Source organism: Ambystoma mexicanum, chromosome 9 (assembly GCF_040938575.1).
Source record: "Ambystoma mexicanum isolate Mex_15411 chromosome 9, UKY_AmexF1_1, whole genome shotgun sequence".
Classification (NCBI taxonomy): Eukaryota; Metazoa; Chordata; class Amphibia; order Caudata; family Ambystomatidae; genus Ambystoma; species Ambystoma mexicanum.
The window spans coordinates 168,205,714-168,227,839 of NC_090931.1; the positions used below are offsets into that span (position 1 = coordinate 168,205,714).

Below are 22,126 nucleotides of genomic sequence, written 5' to 3' on the forward strand. Positions count from 1 at the left end.
GACTTGCATCTATTGGTATTTTTTCATGAGTTACCCTACACAACCAATTGCAAACTGCTTGGCATTTTACACAATTTTTCAAGAAATGTCCTCTGTAAAATGCACCATTTTAAGCAATTATTTCTAAAATATTCTCAGGGGGGAGAGGCTCCCCAACACCTCTTGATTCGTTCAGGCCTCAATACGTGCCATCACACTGGCATATTTGGGGGAAATATTTAGGACCCTCCAATAAATCAATTCACCTGCTGCCACTAGGATGTACAGCCAGAAACTGAAAAGTGTAAACAATTCTACGGGAGCAAAGAGATGTTCCTGCAACCTTTTCTAAAGAACCAAGCGAGGAGTTGCCTCCTTTCCCTCTGTACTTGGCGCTTGTATGTGATATTTCGTCTGTTAAACAGACTGTCCCTATCATTTGAAACTGAAGCATGAGTGATATCTCTTCTGTTAAACCGACTCTTTATGACTGCACATTATTTGAAGCTGTGCTGGGAGTGATGTCTGCTTTAGTTAAAATAACATAGTCTCTTGCTGAGTGCGAGGGCATCTTTGCAACTGTTGAACAGGAGTTCACTTTTTAAGATGTATATTAACTTGATGGAAAACTTGTATTGCCTTAAACCTACTCTAAACATTCTTAATGTTACTTATTTTAAACCAGCTTAGTAAAATATAGGTATACTTAAACCAGTTTGGCCTGTGGAGCCTTATTTGATGTGCCACCACCCAGCCCCACCATGTTGTATTTGTGCCCCCTGGTTTGCCCCCCACTGCCCCCAAATACACATTTCTAGTGATGGCACTGATCCTGCTCCAATGCAGCGCTTCGTCCACCACCACCCCTCCACGTCCAGGTAGAAAGAGGCTTTTATCAGTAAATGCAGCTAGGACCTATAAAGCAGGGTCGGATTGGACCCTCAGACTTTCGGGCCGGGCCGAAATTGTCTCTGGGGATTGGCGGCGGGTTCTGCCCACATCTGGGCCAATGTGAAAAAAATGTGAAAAAGAATTAGATTATTTTTGAAAAAAATGAATAACACCTGAAACAGCATAATTCATCAAAGCAAGGTAACACACATTACCTTGCTTTGATGATTTATTTGCATGCATGATGTGTGCAGCATGTGGCCAACTTTGCACCAGACCTGCAGATGAACTTAACTGGTTGCTGTTAAATCTCAGTTACTAGTTTAATAATAATAAGAATAATTGCTCATTTTACTATAGCCGATATGACAGCTCAGTGGGTTGAGCGCTCACTGCTGCAAAGTGTGTGTGATCTGTAGGTTCGAATCCCAGCAAAGCCATCTCAGCCTTTCATCCTTCTTAGGTCGATAAATGAGTACCAACACAAGCTGGGTGACCTTAAGCGTAAGTGCTTTACAATAACATATTATCATTTGGCCTTGGACGTCTGCTTGCATTCACAGTCATTTGACAATATGGATCTATACGCACAGGTATTAATGATACATATGGTGATCCATAGTCTTGAATGAAATGTTTATCACAATTCTATTTGATGCCACTTCCTGTTTTGTCAAGGGGTTAAAGGTCATGTTTCATCGCTTCACGGAATGTCGCTTTGGGGTGGGGTCATGTCATCAGCGAGTCAAGGGTCGTGAGGTTTTTTCGGTTGTCCGGGCCTATTTCTTGTCCCAGTCTGACCCCGCTATAAAGAGATAGCTCCCAGTGTCGACTCTAAAGAAGTCATCTGCATATCTAGCCACTGAACAAATGCAGAGAATAGCACACTGGCAACGTCCACACCAAAGCAAGCGTTCCATGATTCCTCCATTCTCATTAGGTGTGAACATTAATAGGAAGGCCTTAATGTGGAAGTAAGTCCAAGCTGTTCAAACAATGTTGGTCAATGCCATAGTCTACACCCTGCCCACCCCGCCTTGCAACGTCGCCCCACACATCCATGCGCCTCCAGCTGCTAAAAGTGGTTCCTTACCAAGTACAGAATACCCATCGAAGCGCTTGCTCCTAAAATGGCTGCTAATATCAGGCACTTTGAAAGAGAAGGGGGACTAGCTATGAGCTGCCAGAGACATGAAGAAGAAAGAAAGACTTAAGACTTAACCGGAGGTATAGGGAGAGAAAACTGTGTGCTTTCCAGGAATGACAACTTCTTTCTTGTTCTCTCACTATTCATTCATCTACCTATTCATGAGTCTATCTTCCTCACTCTCTTCCTTCTCTCCCGCCCTCTCCTCTCTCTCATGCCTTTCTCTCAACTCTCCCAAAGTCAGGTGCTATCATGTGTTCTGCCTATAGGTTCGTCTCTGCACCTCTCCATCCCTCCTCTTCTTCTCCGCCGTTGCTCATAACTCTTCCCATTCCTCCCCTATCCTTTTCTGTCTTCTCCAACCCTATCCATCTTACCACCTGCCGCCCCCCCACACCCCCACCTCCGTCTTCCTTTGGGGAGGGCCTCGCCCCGTCCTCCTCCTATCACCGGGCACTGCGTTGGCCCGGAGGTTGATGAGTGCTGCATCTCTTGGCAGCCCAGCCGCAGAGGCACCGCCCTCCACTGCAGCTTTCTGGAGGGGCCGCGTCAGCAGGGCTTCGTGTCTGCGCGCTGTCTGGAGGCTGCCTTCCTGCACGCAGGGACTGGGGGTCGGGCAGAGCCGGGGACGTCAGGGGGACAGAGCAGCCCCGCGCTGCAGGGACTCGGCTGGGCAGAGCAGACACACAGCAGGTAAGCACCAGGAGAGGAAGCAAACTCCGAGAATAGCCTGCATCATGCGGGATGCACGTGGGGGTGCAGGGAGGTTTCTGGGGATCCCTGCACGACTCCCCTGAAAAGGTAGAACCTATTTGAGCAGATAGCCCTTCCTCTCTGACCCATTCATTCTCTCTCTGCCCCACCCACTGCATCTCACAGTCTCTATTCTATACTGCCTCTATTCTGCCCCCATTACAGCCCCCTCTGCCGACCATCTCTTTCTACTCTTCACCTCTTCCTGACCTTCACAGGTGCGCTTCCACCCCTACCGCCTGCCCCTCTGCTGCCGCTGCATCCTTTTCACTGCCTTTCTTTGCCCTTCACATTCGCCTCTCATGGCACGGCCTCTCCACTCGCGCCTGCTTCTCCCCGCCTTCACCGCCTCACCCCCTGCCCTTGCCCTCACCTGCCTCACCATCCCAATCGCCACTCTCCCTGTACCTCGTCCCTGTTTCTCCCGCCCCTCAGGCTGCCCCCTCCTTCACCGCTGTCTCTCATTGTCTTCCTCAGTCATTCACCACTGTCAGTCCCTGTCCCCTCCCACGCGTCTCTCCTTGCCCCTCACACTGTCTCTCCCTGTCCTACACCACTGCCTCTACCAGTCGGGAGGGGCGGAGAAAGCAGACAGCTGTGTGACTGTCTCTCAAGACCAGTGGTCTTCAAGCTTTTTTGGTCTGGGCCGCCCCTGAGGAAAATGTGGGCAGGCCGGGCCCCCACCACAAATGACAAATGGGCAGTAAGTCCAAATGGCTATATGAACTATTGCACTCAGTCACCGCAACCTACTCCCCTTATAGTGCCTACGCTCCCCCACCTACTCCCACCACAGTCTCTGGGCTCCCTCATCCGACTCCTAACCCAGTCCCTCAGCTCTCCCCACCCCATCACAGACCCTGGTCCCTCCCCACCCTGCTCCCACCACTATCTCAGTGCTACCTCCACCCCCGCAATCCAGCTCCCAGCACAGTCCCTGGACTCCCCCTACCCTGCTCCCAGCACAGTCTCTGGGCTCCCTTATCCCACTCCTAATCCAGTCCCTCGGCTCTCCACACCCCATCACAGACTCTGGGCTCTCCCCACCCTGCTCCCACCACTATCTCAGTGCTACCCCCACCCCTGCAATCCAGCTCCCAGCACAGTCCCTGGTCTCCCCCTACCCTGCTCCCAGCACAGTCTCTGGGCTCCCTCATCCCACTCCTAATCCAGTCCCTCGGCTCTCCACACCCCATCACAGACCCTGGGCTCTCCCCACCCTGCTCCCACTACTATCTCAGTGCTACCCCCACCCCTGCAATCCAGCTCCCAGCACAGTCCCTGGACTCCCCCTACCCTGCTCCCAGCACAGTCCCTGGGCTCACCTCTCGCAGCATAGCCCCAGGGCCAGTGGCGGTTGGTGAATTTTTTAAGTGGAGGCGCATGATTGTTTCTCCCAGATATGCCATAGTGACCGAGCATAGCGATTGGGCCCACGCCAATCATGGGGAGTATGGGGGGGGGGGGAGTTCTCCTTACAGGAAGTCTTTTAAATAAATGGGTTAAAATATTGCATTTTAGAGCATACTTTAAAAAAAAAATGGTAAAAAGCCAAGCATTTTGCAATTGGCACTGGGGGAAGGGGGGGTGTGGGGGTGGGAGGGATGCATGTTATTTTTTACTGGACAGCTATGGCAGATTTCCAGTAAAAAGATATCATCCCTGTCCCCTGGGTCTCACAACGCCTAACACACGCTCACAATCAACATGATTATGTGTGTATGCAAGGTGCTGGGGGGCCCAGGGGAAAAGCATGGCATTTTTTACTGGACATCTATGATAGATGTCCAGTAAAAAAAATACCATCCCTGTAAACTGGGCTCCACAGCGCCTCAGAAGGAGAGCTGATGTTGGCATGTGGGTGGGGGGATTGTACAACAAAGTTAGTTTTTAAATGCCATTGTTGTACAACCTCCATCCCAACTTGACAAAATCAACTCCACGGCCCAAAACAAACACACATTCACACAGCTAACACCCTATCATTCACACGAGCACCCATCAACCTGCACTGACTCATAACATACATGCATCCATACATATAAATAAATGTAAGAAAATGAACATAAACTTGCCTTCTGCCCTGGTCCTGAGGTTTCCTCCCCAGCACTCCAGCTCCTGCATCATGAACAGGAACTGTAAAGCAAAAGCTTCCTGCACATGTGTGCAGGGGCCCCGAGTGTGGGTGCTTAAACGCCTTGCTCCAACCTCCCCTGTATGTATGTGCGGCAGGCGCAGGAGCTACCCCTCGCACCTACACACATGCAGTTCTCCAGCCGGCATTTCCAATGAGCTATGCAGGGCTGGTGAAGCAAAGAGCCCTAAGCCTTGCATGGCTCGTTGAGCATGTGAGGCTGGGGAACTAAACTGTGAAAGGGAAACAGCGTTTCCCTTTGATAGTTCAGCCAGCACAGGAGCACTCCCTCAGCTGGAAAAAACTGCAGAGGGAGCGCTCAGTGTTTCACTGGCCTGGCTCCACCATAATGGGTGAAGGGGCCACTGGGTCGATGCCCCTTGACCATTATGGATGAAACAAACCTACCCAGGACTCCCCCCAACCCCGATTCTACTCTATTTTCCTCTCTAAAAAAATATGTTGTTTTACTTTTCAGGCTTGGGCCTTGCACCCCTCACCCATGGGAATACGGCCATGCCCCACCACCCCCACAGGGGGACGCGCCCCACAGTTTGAATACCTCTGCTCTAGACAGTGGCATGGGGTGGAGGAATAGGACAACTTTGAAGCAGGGGCATAATGGAGATTGGGTTGATTGTTAAAATTGTCTGTGATAGGCAAGGGGTAGTCATGGCAGTGGAGTGGAAGATTGGTAGAGCTGCAAGTGAGGGTCCAGGCAAAGGCCTGCAGGGGAGAGGCTATGAGGGTGGAGTGGGGTTTCAGTTTCCAGACATTCAGGGGCTTGGAGGATGGTTAGTGTTAGCCAAGAATTCATGTAGTAACCCTGTGGGAGATGACACAACCCTTGTCCTCTTGGTATTAGGTAGTGTGACTGAGCAGTCAGGTTTATCTCAAAAGGGGTAAATGTAAGATGTACAGCTGTAGCAATGAAATCCATCAATACAAGTGGCCAAGTAACACTTATACTAAAGGTTTTTTTTTAATTTAAATAATTAATTATTTATTTATTTATTTAACAATAGTTTTTAAATAAGCATTCTTTAAAAAGGGCAATATTTGCAGCAATCAAATACACTTCAAAATACTTTCCCAGAACCACCATAAAGCTAGTATATACTCTTTAGAGATGATTTTTACACACTTCCTACACCCTGATGTGACTTCACTAACTAAGATAGTAATTGCATTTATATATCACTAGTAAACTTTATAGATTCTGAGGTTGGCAGAAAGTAAAGGGTTCTCAGAGCATGTAAGCACTTTAAATCTTCCAATGAAGTCTATTTAAAAACCTTTCCCAGCAATATTAGTTTAAAACCAATGCATCACCTATGAGGGACAGTAAGTATCAAAGTCAAATGGAATAGAAGAGTCTGCAGGGAGCCTGGGCAGCCAAAGTCAATTGGAGAAAAGTCTATGGAGCTGAGGCACTTCTTAGTGAAAGTCTTGCACAAAGTTAGAGAGTTGTTGAAAAACAATCACTGTAGTCACAAGCTGTCACACGTGTGAAGGTTAGAGCTGAAATCAACTCTAACAAAGCAGCTACTGCAATTCTCAACTGAAAAGAACAAGCTACAGATACTAAGGTAAGTACCCACAAGTCAGAACAGTACCTTTGGTTAGAAGAACAGTGGCCCAGCTGGCTTCTGTCTGGTTGCAGCGATGCAAATCCTTGGTTCCTGGGCCTCAGTCATGGGGACGAGAGGGAGGATGTCTGGGGACTCCTGCCACAGCAGTACAAAGGTTGGCGGCAGCTATGGGCTCTCTTCGGATCAGCTGCACTTTACGGTTTCCGTGCTTGCTAAACAGCACCACTGCAGATCTTTGACATCGGTTGGGCTTCCTTCACTCCTTGAGTCCTGCACTCTGGTGAGGGGACTCGAGCTCTTGTCATCCTGCTTCTGGAGGGTCCTGGGGAGACTACGAAACATTAAACAATCGGAACTAGGAGCAAGTCGGATAACCTTTGGCAGGAACTGTTCAGGCAAATTCGTGGATATCAGGTAATGGATGAAGATGGCCTTAGAAAACAACAGGTTCAAGCCAATTTGGATGTAATGTCCAGTTTGGGTATATGTGGTATGGGAAGCCCCTTCAGTGAAATGCGTCATCATGAAATGCGTCATCATTTCATGAGTTTTGCAGATAGTTGTCCATTTTCCAGGAGACTAGAGCTGACTGCCAATTTCTAGAGACATATTTTATTACTAGCTATTTCAGAGAGATTTGTGGGTAGCTATACAATCCTGGAAGAATTACTGTGTGAGTCCCTGTTTTGGGTAGATTTTTGTGTGCTATCACTCTGGAATATCCTATCTACCCATCTCTGCCTCGAAGTGACTACCTGACATTCTTAAAATATCTCCAGACTAGGCTCTTCAACCAACCAACTTGAAAGATATCAGAGGAAAATCAAGCAATCAAAAACTATGCAACAGTTATCTGCCAAACCTAGCACAGCAAGGATTACATTGGATAAGAGATACAGCACATCGCACCTTTATGTCATCGCGTGAAAGTCACCCCTATCCTCCCACTAGTTGTTACCTAATATGTTCAGGTGCTATCTGGAATAATAACAACTCAATTAAATATTCATTTGGGACTCAAATTGGAATCCTCTTTGAATCTTGTCTACCGCTCTGGAAGACCATTTGTGCCAAGACTGCCAATGTATGGACCACGACTGCGGAACATTGACCCAAACTGGAATCTGTAGGCAAAATCTACAATTAAAAGTTAGCAAGCACCAATACCCCAAACCCAATCCATACCTCTCACTCTGCAACCAACCCGTCTCTTTGTTAAAATCTTGCAACCGTTACACTTGACGGAGTCACTTCAGATGACCTATCGGGTCTCGTGTACTTAATATACTCCTACTGTACCCATCTTGTATCAACTACTTCTCTCTCAATCGATGCTTCACAACATAGGGACTGTCCCTACAGCTAGCCTGTGCCATTCTATACCCATCAAAAAAATACAGAGTTTTCATATTGACACACAGGTAATGGGTACTTCCGAACTGTACCCAACAGCACTACAGGTGCTTCACTTCTGCCTTTCCGATTATCGTGCACCCAGCCCCCAGCACCTTTATGACAGAGCAGGCCATCATTATTGGTAAAAAGATGCTGTATAACACCACTCACCTTACCTCTTCTTTCCATTTCAGAGAGATTCGGGGGTACCTAATAATTGCAGAGAGATTTTACATAAACCTCCCATTTCTGTTAAAGTTGGTGGTCATTGACAATTTCTACAAGATTTGGGGACAAACTAAGTATTTCAGGGAGTTTAGGATTACATGTTCACTTCTGTGAGATGTGTGAGCAATATGCCATTTAAGGGCAATGGCCAGGTATGTTTTACTGTAGAGAGATTTTGGGCAAGCTAGCAATTTCAGGGAGATATGGGATACGGGCCCAATTCAGTGGGATACTTGAGAAGCTTGACATTTCAGTGAGCTTCCTGTAAAGTAGCCCCTTCGTGGAGATTTGAGGTTAGCCAGACATTTAAGTGAGATTTGAAGGCAAGTACAAATTGTTGGCGATTTGAGCATAACTAGTCGTTTTCAAGACATTTTGGAGCACCTAGCCATTTGAGGGAGATATGGGGGCAGTAGATATTTTAGGATTGTGTGTGGGTTAATTAACCATTTCGGGGGAACCTATAGACAGTACATTCATTTTAGAAGTATTTAGAACTATTGAAATAATGTTAGGTTTCAATGAATGGTACCCATGTCAAGAAGGGGCATGCGTAGTTACAGCCATTTGACAGAGATTTGCATTATTGATTAGTGACTCTCTCTGTATATTGGCTCATATCTGCTGTTGAGTGTGGATTTGGTGTTGCATGTCAGCCAGAGAATATATATATATATTTTTTTATTATTTTTTTTTTAATTGATTTATCTGATGTTACTCAACTTTTCAATTATTCATTACAAAACTTAAAAATCAATCAAGGTAACATTCATCAATTACATCATAACACAATAGTTATAAAATCACAACTATACAAATCAAAACAGAAAAATCATCCATGCATCCTTGTATCCTACCATCAGATCGTCCAACAAGGAAGAATTCAAGTCAAGGTCAAGTTAGGTATCACTTGGACATATATACATGTATATTTGAATGCTATAACGCATAATTCATGTTTTATCAGAATTCCACCTTGATGGCCCCTGTTTCATAATGGGAAGGGATACAATGGATGTGCAAGTTTATATTCCATTTCTTTTGAAATAGTTAAGTTTCCTGTGTAGGACTCCATGATTCAAAGGGCAGACAAAGGCAATAACTGTTTCCTCTTACTCATTCAGATTCAATGCACTAAGAAAATTCGATGTGGCAATCCAAATACTCATTACGGGAGTTGAGAGAATCATCTTCCACCTATTTTCTGGGATCATATTACCAATAAATTCTAGATGTTTAGCAAAGTATTTCTTTCTTAGCGCCATGAGAGCTATACACTCCACAATCAGATGTTCTAATGTCTCTTTCACCAAGAAGTTGGAGCAATAACGGCAATAATTATCTTCATGTTTGATCATTCTCCGATCTGCCAAAACATCTTGTGTGGGCCACAAATTCATGCGTAATTGCAATATCGCACGTCTGACCATGGGTGAAGGTGCCTTACATATATATTTCCATGTCCATGTGTGTTGACATGCACAGCTGTATCTCTGTTCATGCGTCAGTGTGTCACTGTGTGTGTGGGTGAGACAGAAAGAGAGAGAGAGTGCCAACAGGCGTACATGTGATTGTCGTGTGTGAGGGCACGTGTGTGTGTGTATGTGTGTGTGTGTCAGGGTGCATTGAAATCATATGCGTGTGTAAGATATGTAGAGAGAGCTAGAGAGAGTGAGAATGAGTGTGAAAGTGTCTTGATATTTGCACCTCAGTCTCTGTGCACAAGTTTACTCATGTGCCCCGCATGTGTCAACGTGTGTTGATAGGCATACCGGTGAGTTATGTGTGTGTGTGTCAGGGTGCGTTGAAAAGCATGTGTGTGGTATGCACATGCCAGTGTCTTGGTATATACAGCTCTCTGTGTCTCTGTGCATAAGTGTACACATGTTTGATTGTTTCAGTGTGTGCTTTTAGTGGAACACAAATGTGTATGTTTGGGCAGGAATCTGCCCAGTGCTCTTATGCACGGTGTATCACCACATCCAACTATAATGATAGACATCAGTACCATAGAAAACAAACGAAAATGATCTTCCCACTTGAAATCCTAGCCAATCACGTTTTGTTATGTTATGTTATGTTATGTTATGTTATTTGTGGTAAGTCAGACATAGGAGATGGACAAGAAGACATGGTTCAAGTAGTTTTATTACAGAAAAGAAAACTCAACTAACTCTATAACTATGGTGATAAGTTTCCCTTGCTTCAAAAGAAAATAATAAAAGAGTGCTCATCAGGATGTCAACAAAATGTCTATTCTCTGTCCAGACCTATGTTATCCCATGTTCTATCCCTACCACTAACAGCAAAAATAACAAACTTCCGCCTGATTAAGTTGGTTCCCACTATACCATGCTTAGGGTGCCTGGTTTCTGACCCCCACCCACTTCCATCTTTAGATTTCTCTCGCAGAACTCTGTGAACTGGGGTGACAATCCCCATAACCCAAGCTGGGGTGAGAAAGCCAGAAGACCACGATGGGCTAACTTTGCTCCATATAAAATTATTTGGGAGAACCTCCCTTTCTTTTGCTTGATCGTTACAGTCAATGACTCTGGCACAGATGTCTACCTCCGGTTAGGCTGTATTGCCCTTTATTTTGTCATTACTTGAACCACTTAAGTACTACTTTGATCGACCGGTTTGATGCAGAGCCAGCAATTATAGCAGCATTGCTGGGATGTGCACATCCATCCTATGCAACAAATACAGCCTGCACAGGACGTTCTGTGCAAGGAAATGAAACATTAGTAGCTTTTAACTTCTGAAGAAGGACGATCATAGAAGTGATTGCTGAATGCCGAAACATATGTCGTTCTCTCCCATTTGTAGGCTTAGAGGGCTCAGACTCCTCCACTAGAGACAACTATTATAAAATGGATTGCTATCATTATTTGCCTGTTTGGAGCTTTTGATTAAAATAATGTTATTTTTCCAACTTTACATTTGTTTGACCAGTTACCAAACTTGAATGATTGACATGTAACCGTGACAATGTCATTTTGGGCAGGCAGATGTATTTCCATTTACTTCAAACCTGTATTCACGTCCACTTGTGTTACTTAGCATGTTCTATGTCAAAATATATATTTTTTAAATTTCAGGAAATTGGCCTCGACGTCTTTAATCTGAACAATGGTTATTTCACTGTAATTGCTATTTTTCTCTATGTTAAAGGGTGTGTTCAGGCTCTACCCACTTCTTACCTTCCACAGGGTTTTATTTTGTCCATTCACGGCACACTGAGGGGTTTTAGACATGTGCTCCAAAATACCCAACTGTGCAGCTTTAAGCTTGAAAACCTTTGCAGTTGGCAGGCGAATCTCCACTCCCTCACTGACCTTCTTGTGGTGACGCTAAATCCTTCCACTTGGGAAGGAGATCAGGCTGCTCCCATTCCCCCTTTCAAAGCTGGAATCGATTGGACCAGAGGCAGGGACGCCATTTGGGGTCACCAGGGGTCACAACGGCAACCCCTGGGGGCCACAGTTGCAACCCCTTGTACACCCTTGCGACCCCACATTTAAAAAAAAAGTTTGAAAAACAAAACTTGTGCTCCTGGTTTAGCAGGCCCTCCTGCGGCACGGGTGGACCCGCCACACCAGGTCTGGTGGGTCCCCGGCCCGGTCCTCACCCATCAGGGTGAAGGCTACGTGCTGGAGGCATTCAGTAGGGGTTGGAGCTGACCGTGACATGTGGCACATATCACATGCCACGTTCAGCTGCAGCTCCTTCGCCCTCTGCATCCTTGCAGCTCACATACAGGAACCAGAAAGCTCTCACAGCTTCTTGGTACCTGTTTGTGAGCAGCACAGTGGAGCCGAGGGGGCCTGGAAGGATGGACCGAAGCTGCAAGAAAAAGGTAAGAAGGCTTTGTTTTTGTAAAGGATTGTGTTTTTTGCATGATGATGTGTGTTGTTGAATGTTCTTGGTGGGTGGGTGTGTGGCTGTGTAGAGAATGCAATGAGTGGATTTAAGATAAGGTGGGAGTTACTGGTGGGTGAATGAGAGGTGATGTGATGTATGTTTATGAATGTTTTCGTTGGGAGGGTGGGCTTTTCCATTTGTAGAGAATGCAATGAGTGGATGTAAGAAAAGGTATGGGTGACTGGTGGCTGAGTGATAATAGATGTGATATGTGTTTTTGAATGTTCTTGGCGGGTGGCTGTGTGCCTTTGTAGAGAATGCAATGAGTGGATGTAAGAGAAGGTGGGAGTGACTGGTGGGTGAATGGGAAGTGATGTGATGTATGTTTTTGAATGTTCTGGGTGGGTGGGTGTTTGCCTGTGTAGAGAATGCAATGAGTGGATGGAAGAGTAGGTGTGAGTAACAGGTGGGTGAATGAGAAGTGATGTAATGTGTGTTTTTGAATTTTCTTGGTGGGTGGGCATGGGATTGTGTAGAGAATGTAATGAGTGGATGCAAGAGAAAGTGTGACTGACTGGTGGGTAAATGGGAAGGGATGCAATGTGTGTTTTTGAATGTTCTGGTTGGGTGTGTGCCTGTGTAGAGAATGCAATGCGCAGATGTGAGAGAGGTTGTGAGGAACTTGTGGGTGAATGAGAAGTGGTGTGATGTGTGTTTTTGAATGTTCTGGGTGGGTGTGTGTGTGCCTGTGCAAAGAATGCAATGAGTGGATGGGTGTGTGTCTGTGTAGAGAATGCAGCGCGTGGATGTAAGAGAATGTGTGTGTGAGTGACTTAGTGGGTGAATGAGTATGAATGTCATGGTGTGTTTTTGAATGTTCTGGGTGGGTGGGTGCCTGCAGTGTAGAAAATGCAATGGGTGGAGGTAAGAAAAGGTGTATGATAGAGTGACCGGTGAGTGAATGAGTAGGCATGTGATGGGGTGGGTGGGCGGGTGCCTGTGGAGAGAATGCAATGAGTGCATGTAAGAGAAGGTGTGAGTGAGTGACTGGTGGGTGAATGAGCTTGCATGTGGTAGTGTGTGTTTGAATTTTCTGGGCGTGGTTAGGTGAGTGCATGTGTGGTGAATCCAGTGTGAGTGCGTGCTAGAGGAGATGTATGGGTGAGTGACAGGTGGGTGAAAGAGAATGCATGTGTGTGTAATGCCCTAGGAGACTGGGGTTCACTGGAGCATTTTTGACCACACCCTTTATTGACTTTGCATTTTTTAATGGTATTTTTGGGCAAAGGCAAGTTCATGTCTGCCATTCCCTGCCTAAACTGACATTTTGGTACAGTCAGTCTAGCCGTTGCTTACTGTGACATGGCATTTATTACTCAGCATCTTTAAAAAAGCAAGCATGATAAATAGTGTCACCTCGCTAGACTAATGTTTTGGTGTAGAGGCCTGTATATTCTTCACTGTCTCATGACTTTTTATTAACTGATCACCTATGATGAATCAAGCTAGAGAAGTGTTCTTATGGGTCTAGTTTGAACAAAAAACCCAGAATAGAGACTGTGCCCAGTGTTGCAAAGTGATTTAATATATATAGAAAAGTGCCCTTCCTGATGACACGTGTTTCGGTCTCCATTGAGACCTTTTTCACATCAGGGCTGCTTGATTAGACTTATTTTCTTATATGCCCCTGATAGGTTAAGAAACGTTTCTGCTCCTCATTACTCAGGTTAGATCCCTTCAGGCTTCTTTACTGCGTTTAATCCCATGATTCCTTGTCTCAAAGGGCTAAACCATGAACCCAGTGAGATGCGACCTATTGCACTTAACAGATTTGACAAAGGAATACAGATAGCACTGGAATAAATATGTCGCCATGTTAGAACAGACCTCGATAGCCAAAAACCTCTGAAATTCTTATGGGTCTAGACTGGCTTACACTGGAATCAGTTTGGACAGGTTTTTCTATTATGACATGTCACTTTTAATGGCCAAACCAACGGGAGTATGTACTTACATAGGAGTACTGGCATATATTAGCAGAGCCAGTTTTGTGCCAAGTAACAAGTGCCAGTAATGATACTATAGCAAAACGTCTTAAAGCGAACATGAGTATGGTTTTATATGGGAATACTAGCATATGTTGGTGGAGCCAGCATATAAATGTGTTTTTTTTTTATACTGACATATATTGCAGGGACCAGCATAATGCATTGGGAAATGCCCTGTGCACCTTTTGTGACTTGCATATATCAAAACAAAACGAGCAAGATGTGGGGTGAGGTTGGCTTGGTAGGAAACTGGGAATGTGGCCACTTGTCAGGCAGAGGTGAATATCCACTTTGAGGGTGGTTGCTGTTCTGCAAATTTGTTATGTGATTGGATCCAGGGATCTGTTGACACCAAGCAGATTGGCCCATCCCAGGCTTTTTCTCAAAATACATTTCACTCTAGAAAGGAGCTGAGATATTTATTTTTTTAAAGCAGAACCAAAGTGCTACAGCTTCTTAAATGTATAGTATGTTATGTTATGTTATGTTTTATGTTATTGAATATATTGCGCCTATCACCCCCATAGTGGTCTTATGTCACATGGTCCTGTCCGAAACGTGGTATAATGTGACCCAATATTTTGGTTGTTACTTTAGTAAAATCAATGGGCCAACTGGTCCTCAGCAGGTGTTTGGCAGAATAATCCATGGTAATTTACCCCATTAACCTATACCGCCATTCATTTTGGCTATACATCTGCTATATTACGAGAGGCGAGGAGTCAGGGTTATTCACTTTTATGTGTTTCCATTGTACTCCAAAAATGACTCCCTTTTTTCTGGATGTTAAAACTCCAGCCAAGTGCTGGAGGCATTTCAAATTCCAAAAAGTTGGGCTATGGATGTACAGCAAAAGTCGTGTAAATTCTAATACAGTCATTATGTACCACTACTGCCTTAATCATCATGAGAGCCACCGTCTAATTAAAATATAATCTATACATACAATGAAATGTTTACTAGACTCTCGTCGTGTAGACTTTAGTGTACTAGTCAGGTGCATGCTTATTAAGCACATGCCAATTCTTTCCTACCAAACATGTTTCCTATTTGCATGTGTTCATCTCATGGGTGCACGGATGTGCATGGCTTCATAAAACACAGAGATAACGACACCATATACATTTCTTGAGTTGTTACTGTGAGCTTCTCACCACCAAACAACACGACTGATTCTTGGCCTAAAGTCATGTAATCATATCAGGGCAGGTCCAAAAGCCCTGCGCTGGTTACCCATCTAAAACTGCACCGCGCTCAAGATACTTCTCCTTACTCACTGCAGTCTCCCTGAGAAGGGACCCTAGCTCATGTCCTCACTGTTGGCCCTCATGCCAACTCAACAGGCCCCTGAGATCCATGAATGAGAAGTGCCTCATAGAACCCAAAATAAATACACGAGGGCCACAATGCTCCCAGAAGCTGGAATGACCCCCCCTCAAATTACAAATTACAAAGAGCTGTGAAGAGACACGACTTCCTAAAGCTGCCCCTGAATCCTTAAAACTCTCAAACCTAGACGCTTCAATGTGGCTAAATCGACATTCATAAGAACATGGTGGGTATGGTCGACTTCTTTTGAGCGGCTTTAGCCAACCCCCTTTTCTTTAGTTATGGGGGTATCTGCCCAAGCCTCTCCGCCCCATCACACACTCCAACCCCCATTTCCCAGCTCCCCTAAGCCTGTCTTGTTTATATTTTGTGGGTCTTGCATCTAAATGCTGTCGCCCTTTTCAGAGGGTTTGGTAACTCACATAAAATCATTACTTAAAATCAGGGTCGGACTGGGGCATAAAATTGTCTCGGGCACCAACAACAAAGTGGCCCAAGTTGCAAATGGCAATTCATTCCTTTTGTGACACTGTTTGAATAGTACCCAAGGGGGAGGCTTTTGATAAAATGTGATGCAAATTGTACATTTGAAAGAATAGGTATTCAGCAACACTGGTCAAAACAATTAGCCACACAGTGAAGTAACTCATCAAACTGGCCTACACTGGCCAAACAAGTGTCCCACTTTGACCCAAAAAACTGGCTCGCACAAGCATTTTGCATTTTTGGTTCGACCCGGGGCCTATTGCCCTATAAGCCTGTCCGAGCCTGCTTAAAATGTGTGTATAGGGTTCAAGCGCTCAACTTTATTTTCATAATTTAGTTCTGTTAGGTGTTATTCTTCTAGATCTTTTGACAGTGTTTGAACAAATCACTATTGTTTTGGACTGCTGCAGTGAACTGTACACAAGCAGGGCCTAGACCACTACAATCTAGCACAATGCAACATACAGGCCTCCAGAAGAGTGGCATAGCCACCTGATGTGCTGGCTACAATGAGAGGAACAGGGCAACAGGGAGTGACAGATATGCAGGTGCCTGACCCTTGTTGCCGCCTGCACGGCTGTATTGATGTGTTCCGGCCAGAAGCATTAGCAGAGAATACCACGCACAAGAGCCCTACTGTTTTCTTATGTGTTCTAAATGGGGCCTGTAAGATTAGTTTTTTCCCTTTTATATTAATTACTGTCCACAAATAAAGTATGTGTTATAATAAAAAATCCCTTTAATGTGTTTTTACTCACAAAAAAAGAACTCATGAAAATTAGAATACTTTTTTACTCCCTGAAAATCCAAAGCCTTTTAATCATAATTTTAAAAGGTAGGGAGTAAAATACTCCATCTCAAAATCGTATCTAGAGATCCTAGCAACATGTCAGAGCTGCTTACACACAAAAAGTAATAAACTGTGCAATGGATACAACCCAGACATGATTTGGGGGAAATGGAATGCAAAATTGATTTCAAATGGAAAGCCAAATTCCTGAGAGGTTTAAACACCGATGGTGACTTTTCAATGTCCTTAAGTCAGGGGCTGCAATCTTTGCATCTCCAGATGTTTTGGGTTGCAGCTCCCATTGGCCCTAGACAACATAGTCAGAGGTGTAGGATCATGGGAGTCCAAAACATTAGGAGAGCCAAAATTTGCATACTTCAGCTTTAAATTAAGTAATAGCTCATTGTCTTGAAGTTGACTTTTCTAATTACACCGGTAGGCACTCGATATAATTAAGGATGTGTAATTTATATTTTCACAGATTATATATTTTGCAAATATAAAATTGTAAGGCGCAATTGACCAGGCAAGTAACGCTTTAATGAAACAGCAAGCAGTTACCATTAATGTCAATGCATCTCTGTGTAAAAACAACATGGGGTATAATGTAATGAGCTGATGTACATTCATAAAGGCCATTTACTGAACACCAACAGTGTTCACAGGCTCACAGTAAGACAAAAACAGCCAGAGAAAACAATGAAACTAGTATGAAATCAGGGAGGTGACTAATGACAGAATAATCATGCAGCAAATGTAATTAGAAGGCATGTTTCATTTTTTTTCTTTGAGTCCTGTTAAATGTGATTGCTGCATGTGCAAACAGAGCAGCCTCACACAAAAATATGACCTTGATCACATGTTTCAGAAACGTATAGTACACTGGTTGGTTTCATGCTTTAACATTTTTCTGCATCTGTTTTTATTTTGGGTAACAATTGGGGCTGGGTAACACGTGGACACGTGTCCCTATAATGGTGGGGTTTCACTGCAAGGGGCAATCACAGAAAGTGTTGCTCAGAAGTGTCTTTATCTAATATTGTGAGTGGGTGTGTTTGCGTGTGTGTGTGGGGGGGGGAGAGAGAGATAGCCTTTGCGAGTGTTTATGTGTCTCTGTGTGGGTTTATCTCATGGGGAATGTACTTCTGTGTTTTGTGTGTGATGATGTGTATTTTTATGAGTGCATGTATGCTGTGTCAATTTGATAGTGTATGTTCTTGCATTTGATTGTGTGTCTGTGTATTGTCATAAATGTGGGTGTGAATCAATGTGACACATAGGGCCCGATTCATAGAATGTTTTGCAAATCAGAAACTGACTTTGCACAATTTTCGGTGCAAAACTCATTTTCCTGATTCATAGACCGGACTTTGCATTACTTTGCGTGGCTTTGCGTGGGTCCGTCATGACTTTGCATCATGGCAAGAACTTTGCATGATACACCACGCAAAGTGTGGGACGGCACTGGGCAAAAAAACAAATAGCGGTGGAACATGCATTATCCCCATTTTCGCTGCCAAATGAGGAACAGTGAGGAATAACATGGGCGTGTTAAGGGATGCGCCACACAAATAAATCACACATCCAGTTAAGCACAACACTAACCTAATTCATGGATTACAATATGCAACTTCACGTTGGGAAAATCAAACCGCAAAGGAACCAATGCGCAAAGGAAACGTACGTAAAGCATGCAATCGACACGATTCAAACGTCCATCTACTCCAGCTGTAGTGGCAGCAATCGTACATGTCCGTAGAAGGAGGTGCAGGAGGAGGATGGTGAGGGACACACAATGCTCTTTGGGATGCCACATGACAAGATGTATGCAAGGTACAGATTCCCTCCCCATGTCATCCTGGACCTGGTCAGGGAGTGGGAGGAGGACCTTGCTTCACCACCATCTGCTCCCATGCCCTTACACCCCTGGAGAAGGTGCTGACAGCCCTACATTTCCTTGCCACTGGCACTTTCCAGCACACCACTGCCATTGTTGGGGGCATTTTGCAGTTCACTCAATCACAGTGTCTACACCAGGTATTGGGCTGCAACACATCAGGTGTGCATAGGTACATATACCTGCCACACACCCTACAAGCAAGACAGGCAGTGTGCCAGGAGTTCTATGCCATAACACACTTCCCGCGGGTACTCTGGGTCATTTATTGCACTCATGTCACGCTAAAGCACCCCCAAGAGACTAAGCACATTTAGCGCAACCGGAAACATTGGCTTTCAATCAATGTGCAGGTCATCTGCGATGCAAACGGAGTCATCATGCATGTCAATGCTAATTTCCTTGGAAGCACACATGACAGCTACATTTACCCGCAGTCACCACTTTACCGGCCCCTGGCATTGGGAGCCTTTGGCGTCACCTGGCTCATCAGTGAGTATCAACAGTCACGCACATGCATGCACTCACACGACACAATGAATAACATATCATGACAATCATGCTGACAACAACCATATAAACATTTGCAGGAGACAGTGCCTACCTGCTCACACCATTTTTGCTCACACCATTCCGGAATCCTGCCACACCAGCCGAAGGTATGTTACAACACAGCACACATAGCCACTAGGGGCTTAGTGGTGTGCCCATATGGGGTGCTCAAGTCACATTTCCGAAATCCCTAGACCACTCTGGTTGCATATTGCTATATGACCCACCATTAGTATGCAAAATCATTGTGGCAGCTTGTGTCCTGCATAATGTTACCACACGGCGTGGCATATCAGTAGAGATGTAGCAGGAACGTCGGCTTCAGCCATAGGCACTACCAATGCCCTTGTCAGGCCAAAGGGCACCGGGACAGGATGCATGCAATCAGCTTGTGAAAACCACCTTTGCATAAATACCAGCCCCTGTGGAGCACACACAGTGAAGCCACATCCCTGGTGCCGTTCAGTGATGAATCAGGGCTAATCCACTTTGTCCATAACAACACCCTGAGAATGTGTGTCTGGGAGAGGCAAACTGTGTGTGTACATACCAATATAATCAACTCCTCAAACCACCAACACAGTCATAGAAAGTGGAAACAACAGTGTACCAGTTGCTCACACTAAAGCACACAACACAAAGAAATCCCCTACCACTTTCACATGCCCACCACCAACAATTTTGAATGCAGACCACCAACAACACACAGTGAAACACATGTCGCAAGGGACAGCATAAAATGTAAGCAGTAACTAACACTTATGAGGACTGCCCTGGCCACCCTAGGTGTGTCTTAAAACAATATACAGGTGGAGTGGCTACCCCATTCCCTGACAACAATTTAGCTCACAATACACATCTACATCCAAATAGTCATACAGGCTGAGAAAATCAAGTTAATTACAAGAAAGATGCCCATCTCACCTCACATCTTTCCCCTTGCAAGCCTGCTCCAGCTGCACCCAGTCACGTATCCATGTTCCCCTCCATAGGCGTCCAAACCAGCTTACACTGCCGAGGTGTTGTGTGCAGGCATCCCACAGCCCTGTGTCCTTGAATAGCATCAATCATCACCCCTAGCATAATGCCTCAGTAGAGAAAAAGAAAACAAGGTCAGAGCAGGTAACACATCCATACACCCAATGACACTGCACCCTATGCCCCCCTGAGTAATATGTAACAACTGCAAGCAGTGACACACCAGCCTCCCATCACCATGTCTCCCCAGGACCCATGCAGAAGGGCCTGCTCACCTTAGGTCAACACAATGAAAATCACCCCACACAGTGACATCATCTCTGCCACCAATGACACTGCACCTTGTGCCCCCTGAGTGCCGTGCAACAACTACAAGCAATGACTGGCCAGCCTCCCATCACCATGTCTCCCCTGCACCCATGCAGCCGGACCGGCTCACCTCGGGGCAATGCAATGAAAAAACCCCCACACAGTGACAGCATCCCCACCCACAACACCTACACTGCCTGCCCCCCGGAGTGCCATGCTGTGAAGGACCAGGTCTCGCTTCCCCATTTTACAACTTGTTTCGGTGTGGGCTCTTCGTGATCCTCCAAATCAGGCTGTTGTCAGAATGACACTGAGAGAACTCCCAAAAAGAAATCAATGAGTGGTTGGAAACTGAGGATCTCCCTGGAAGCCCTCCCAATGCCACGATGTGGCTTCTCCTGATTAAGGTGCCATCAGGACAGTGTAGGTAACACTAGCAGGGGAGCCGATGATGGAATGTCCAAGATAAAGGAAGGCAAACCTCTCAGCAATTGCAGTGAAGACAGGATCTGGCAGAAGGCACCTGGGTAAACAGGCAGCAGTCAGAGAGGAAGGCAGGGCACAGAGGCAACAGGCAGAAAAGAGGCAAGCAGACAAGAGAAAGGAAGGAGAAACAGAGGTGAAGGAGACTGGTAGATAGTAAGTGAGCAGGGAACAGGCAAGAGGAAGGGAAGGCAGAGCTCAGAGGGACTGCATTGAATGGGCTCAATGAGCTGAGAACTGAAGGAAGCATTGAGATGCACTGAGCAGCTGTCAAAAGGTGTCTAAATAGATGCCGGTGTACCATGCATGCTGTGCATCGCAATGGCAAACAACACCTGGCCTATGGCATGTGTCTGGTGTCCAGGGGCCTGACCTCCACCTTGTTGTGGTCGGATGATCATGGCACCCCCCACATGGCCTGCAATACCGTGCTGGGTGTGGAGTTGTCTGAGGAGTGCACCCCCAGACAGAGCAGAAATGGCAAGAGCATACCGCAAGCATGGGTAGGTATGCCAGGAAAATGTGAGTTCATGGGCTGATGCGCAGCAGGCATGACACATGCAAAAACTGCAAGCAATTACTTGCCAGCTTCCCATCACCAAGACTCCCTCGCACCCATGCACCTGGACCTGCTCACCTCAGGCCAACCCAATTAAAAACAGACCACACAGTGACAGCATCACTGCACTCAATGACACTGCACCCTGTGCCCCCCTGAGTGCCATGCAACAACTGCAAACAATGACTCACCAGCCTCCTATCACCATGTCTCCCCCGCACCCATGCAGCCGCACCTGCTCACTACAGGCCAACGCAATGAAAAACACCCCAAACAGTGACAGTATCCAAGCCACCAACGGCACGGCACCCTGTGTCTCTTTGAGTGCCATGAACTTACCCGCACAAGGTACACACCTGGCTCACATCCACAGCATTTCACCAGAAAGAATATTCTCAGCTTGCAAAAGCATGCAGTGCATGTACGTAAACAAACAGGACATTCTTGAGATGTCCTGTATGGAACAAGGTAACCTGACAGCCATGGTCCACCCAGTGCCAACAACCGGAAGGCCACATCAAAAAGCATGAGCAGCAACAAATCCAACTAAATCAGCTCTCATTGACAGAGTAATCACTAGCAGTGAATCAAACCAATTTCCACTAGAGCACGTTATGCACTCTGGACACAGGGGTTAGTCTGCCTTGGGGTGAGGGCTCAAGCTGGGCTATTGATTGCAGGCATACATGTCATTCACACCCACTGTCAG

At 45.6% G+C, this 22,126-nt stretch overlaps 1 protein-coding gene across 3 annotated transcripts in view; it reads left to right on the plus strand.

Annotated features, from left to right (window-relative positions):
• The first annotated feature begins 2,417 nt into the window (after positions 1 to 2,417).
• The window catches only part of THY1 (Thy-1 cell surface antigen), a 106,502-nt gene continuing 86,793 nt past the window's right edge, over positions 2,418 to 22,126 (plus strand). For 2 of the 3 annotated variants that reach the window (XM_069614360.1, XM_069614359.1), the window contains exon 1: positions 2,418 to 2,710. The gene's annotated coding sequence lies outside the window, so the exon portion shown is untranslated. The remainder of the gene's footprint in view (positions 2,711 to 22,126) is intronic. The other variant, XM_069614358.1, reaches the window with a different exon arrangement.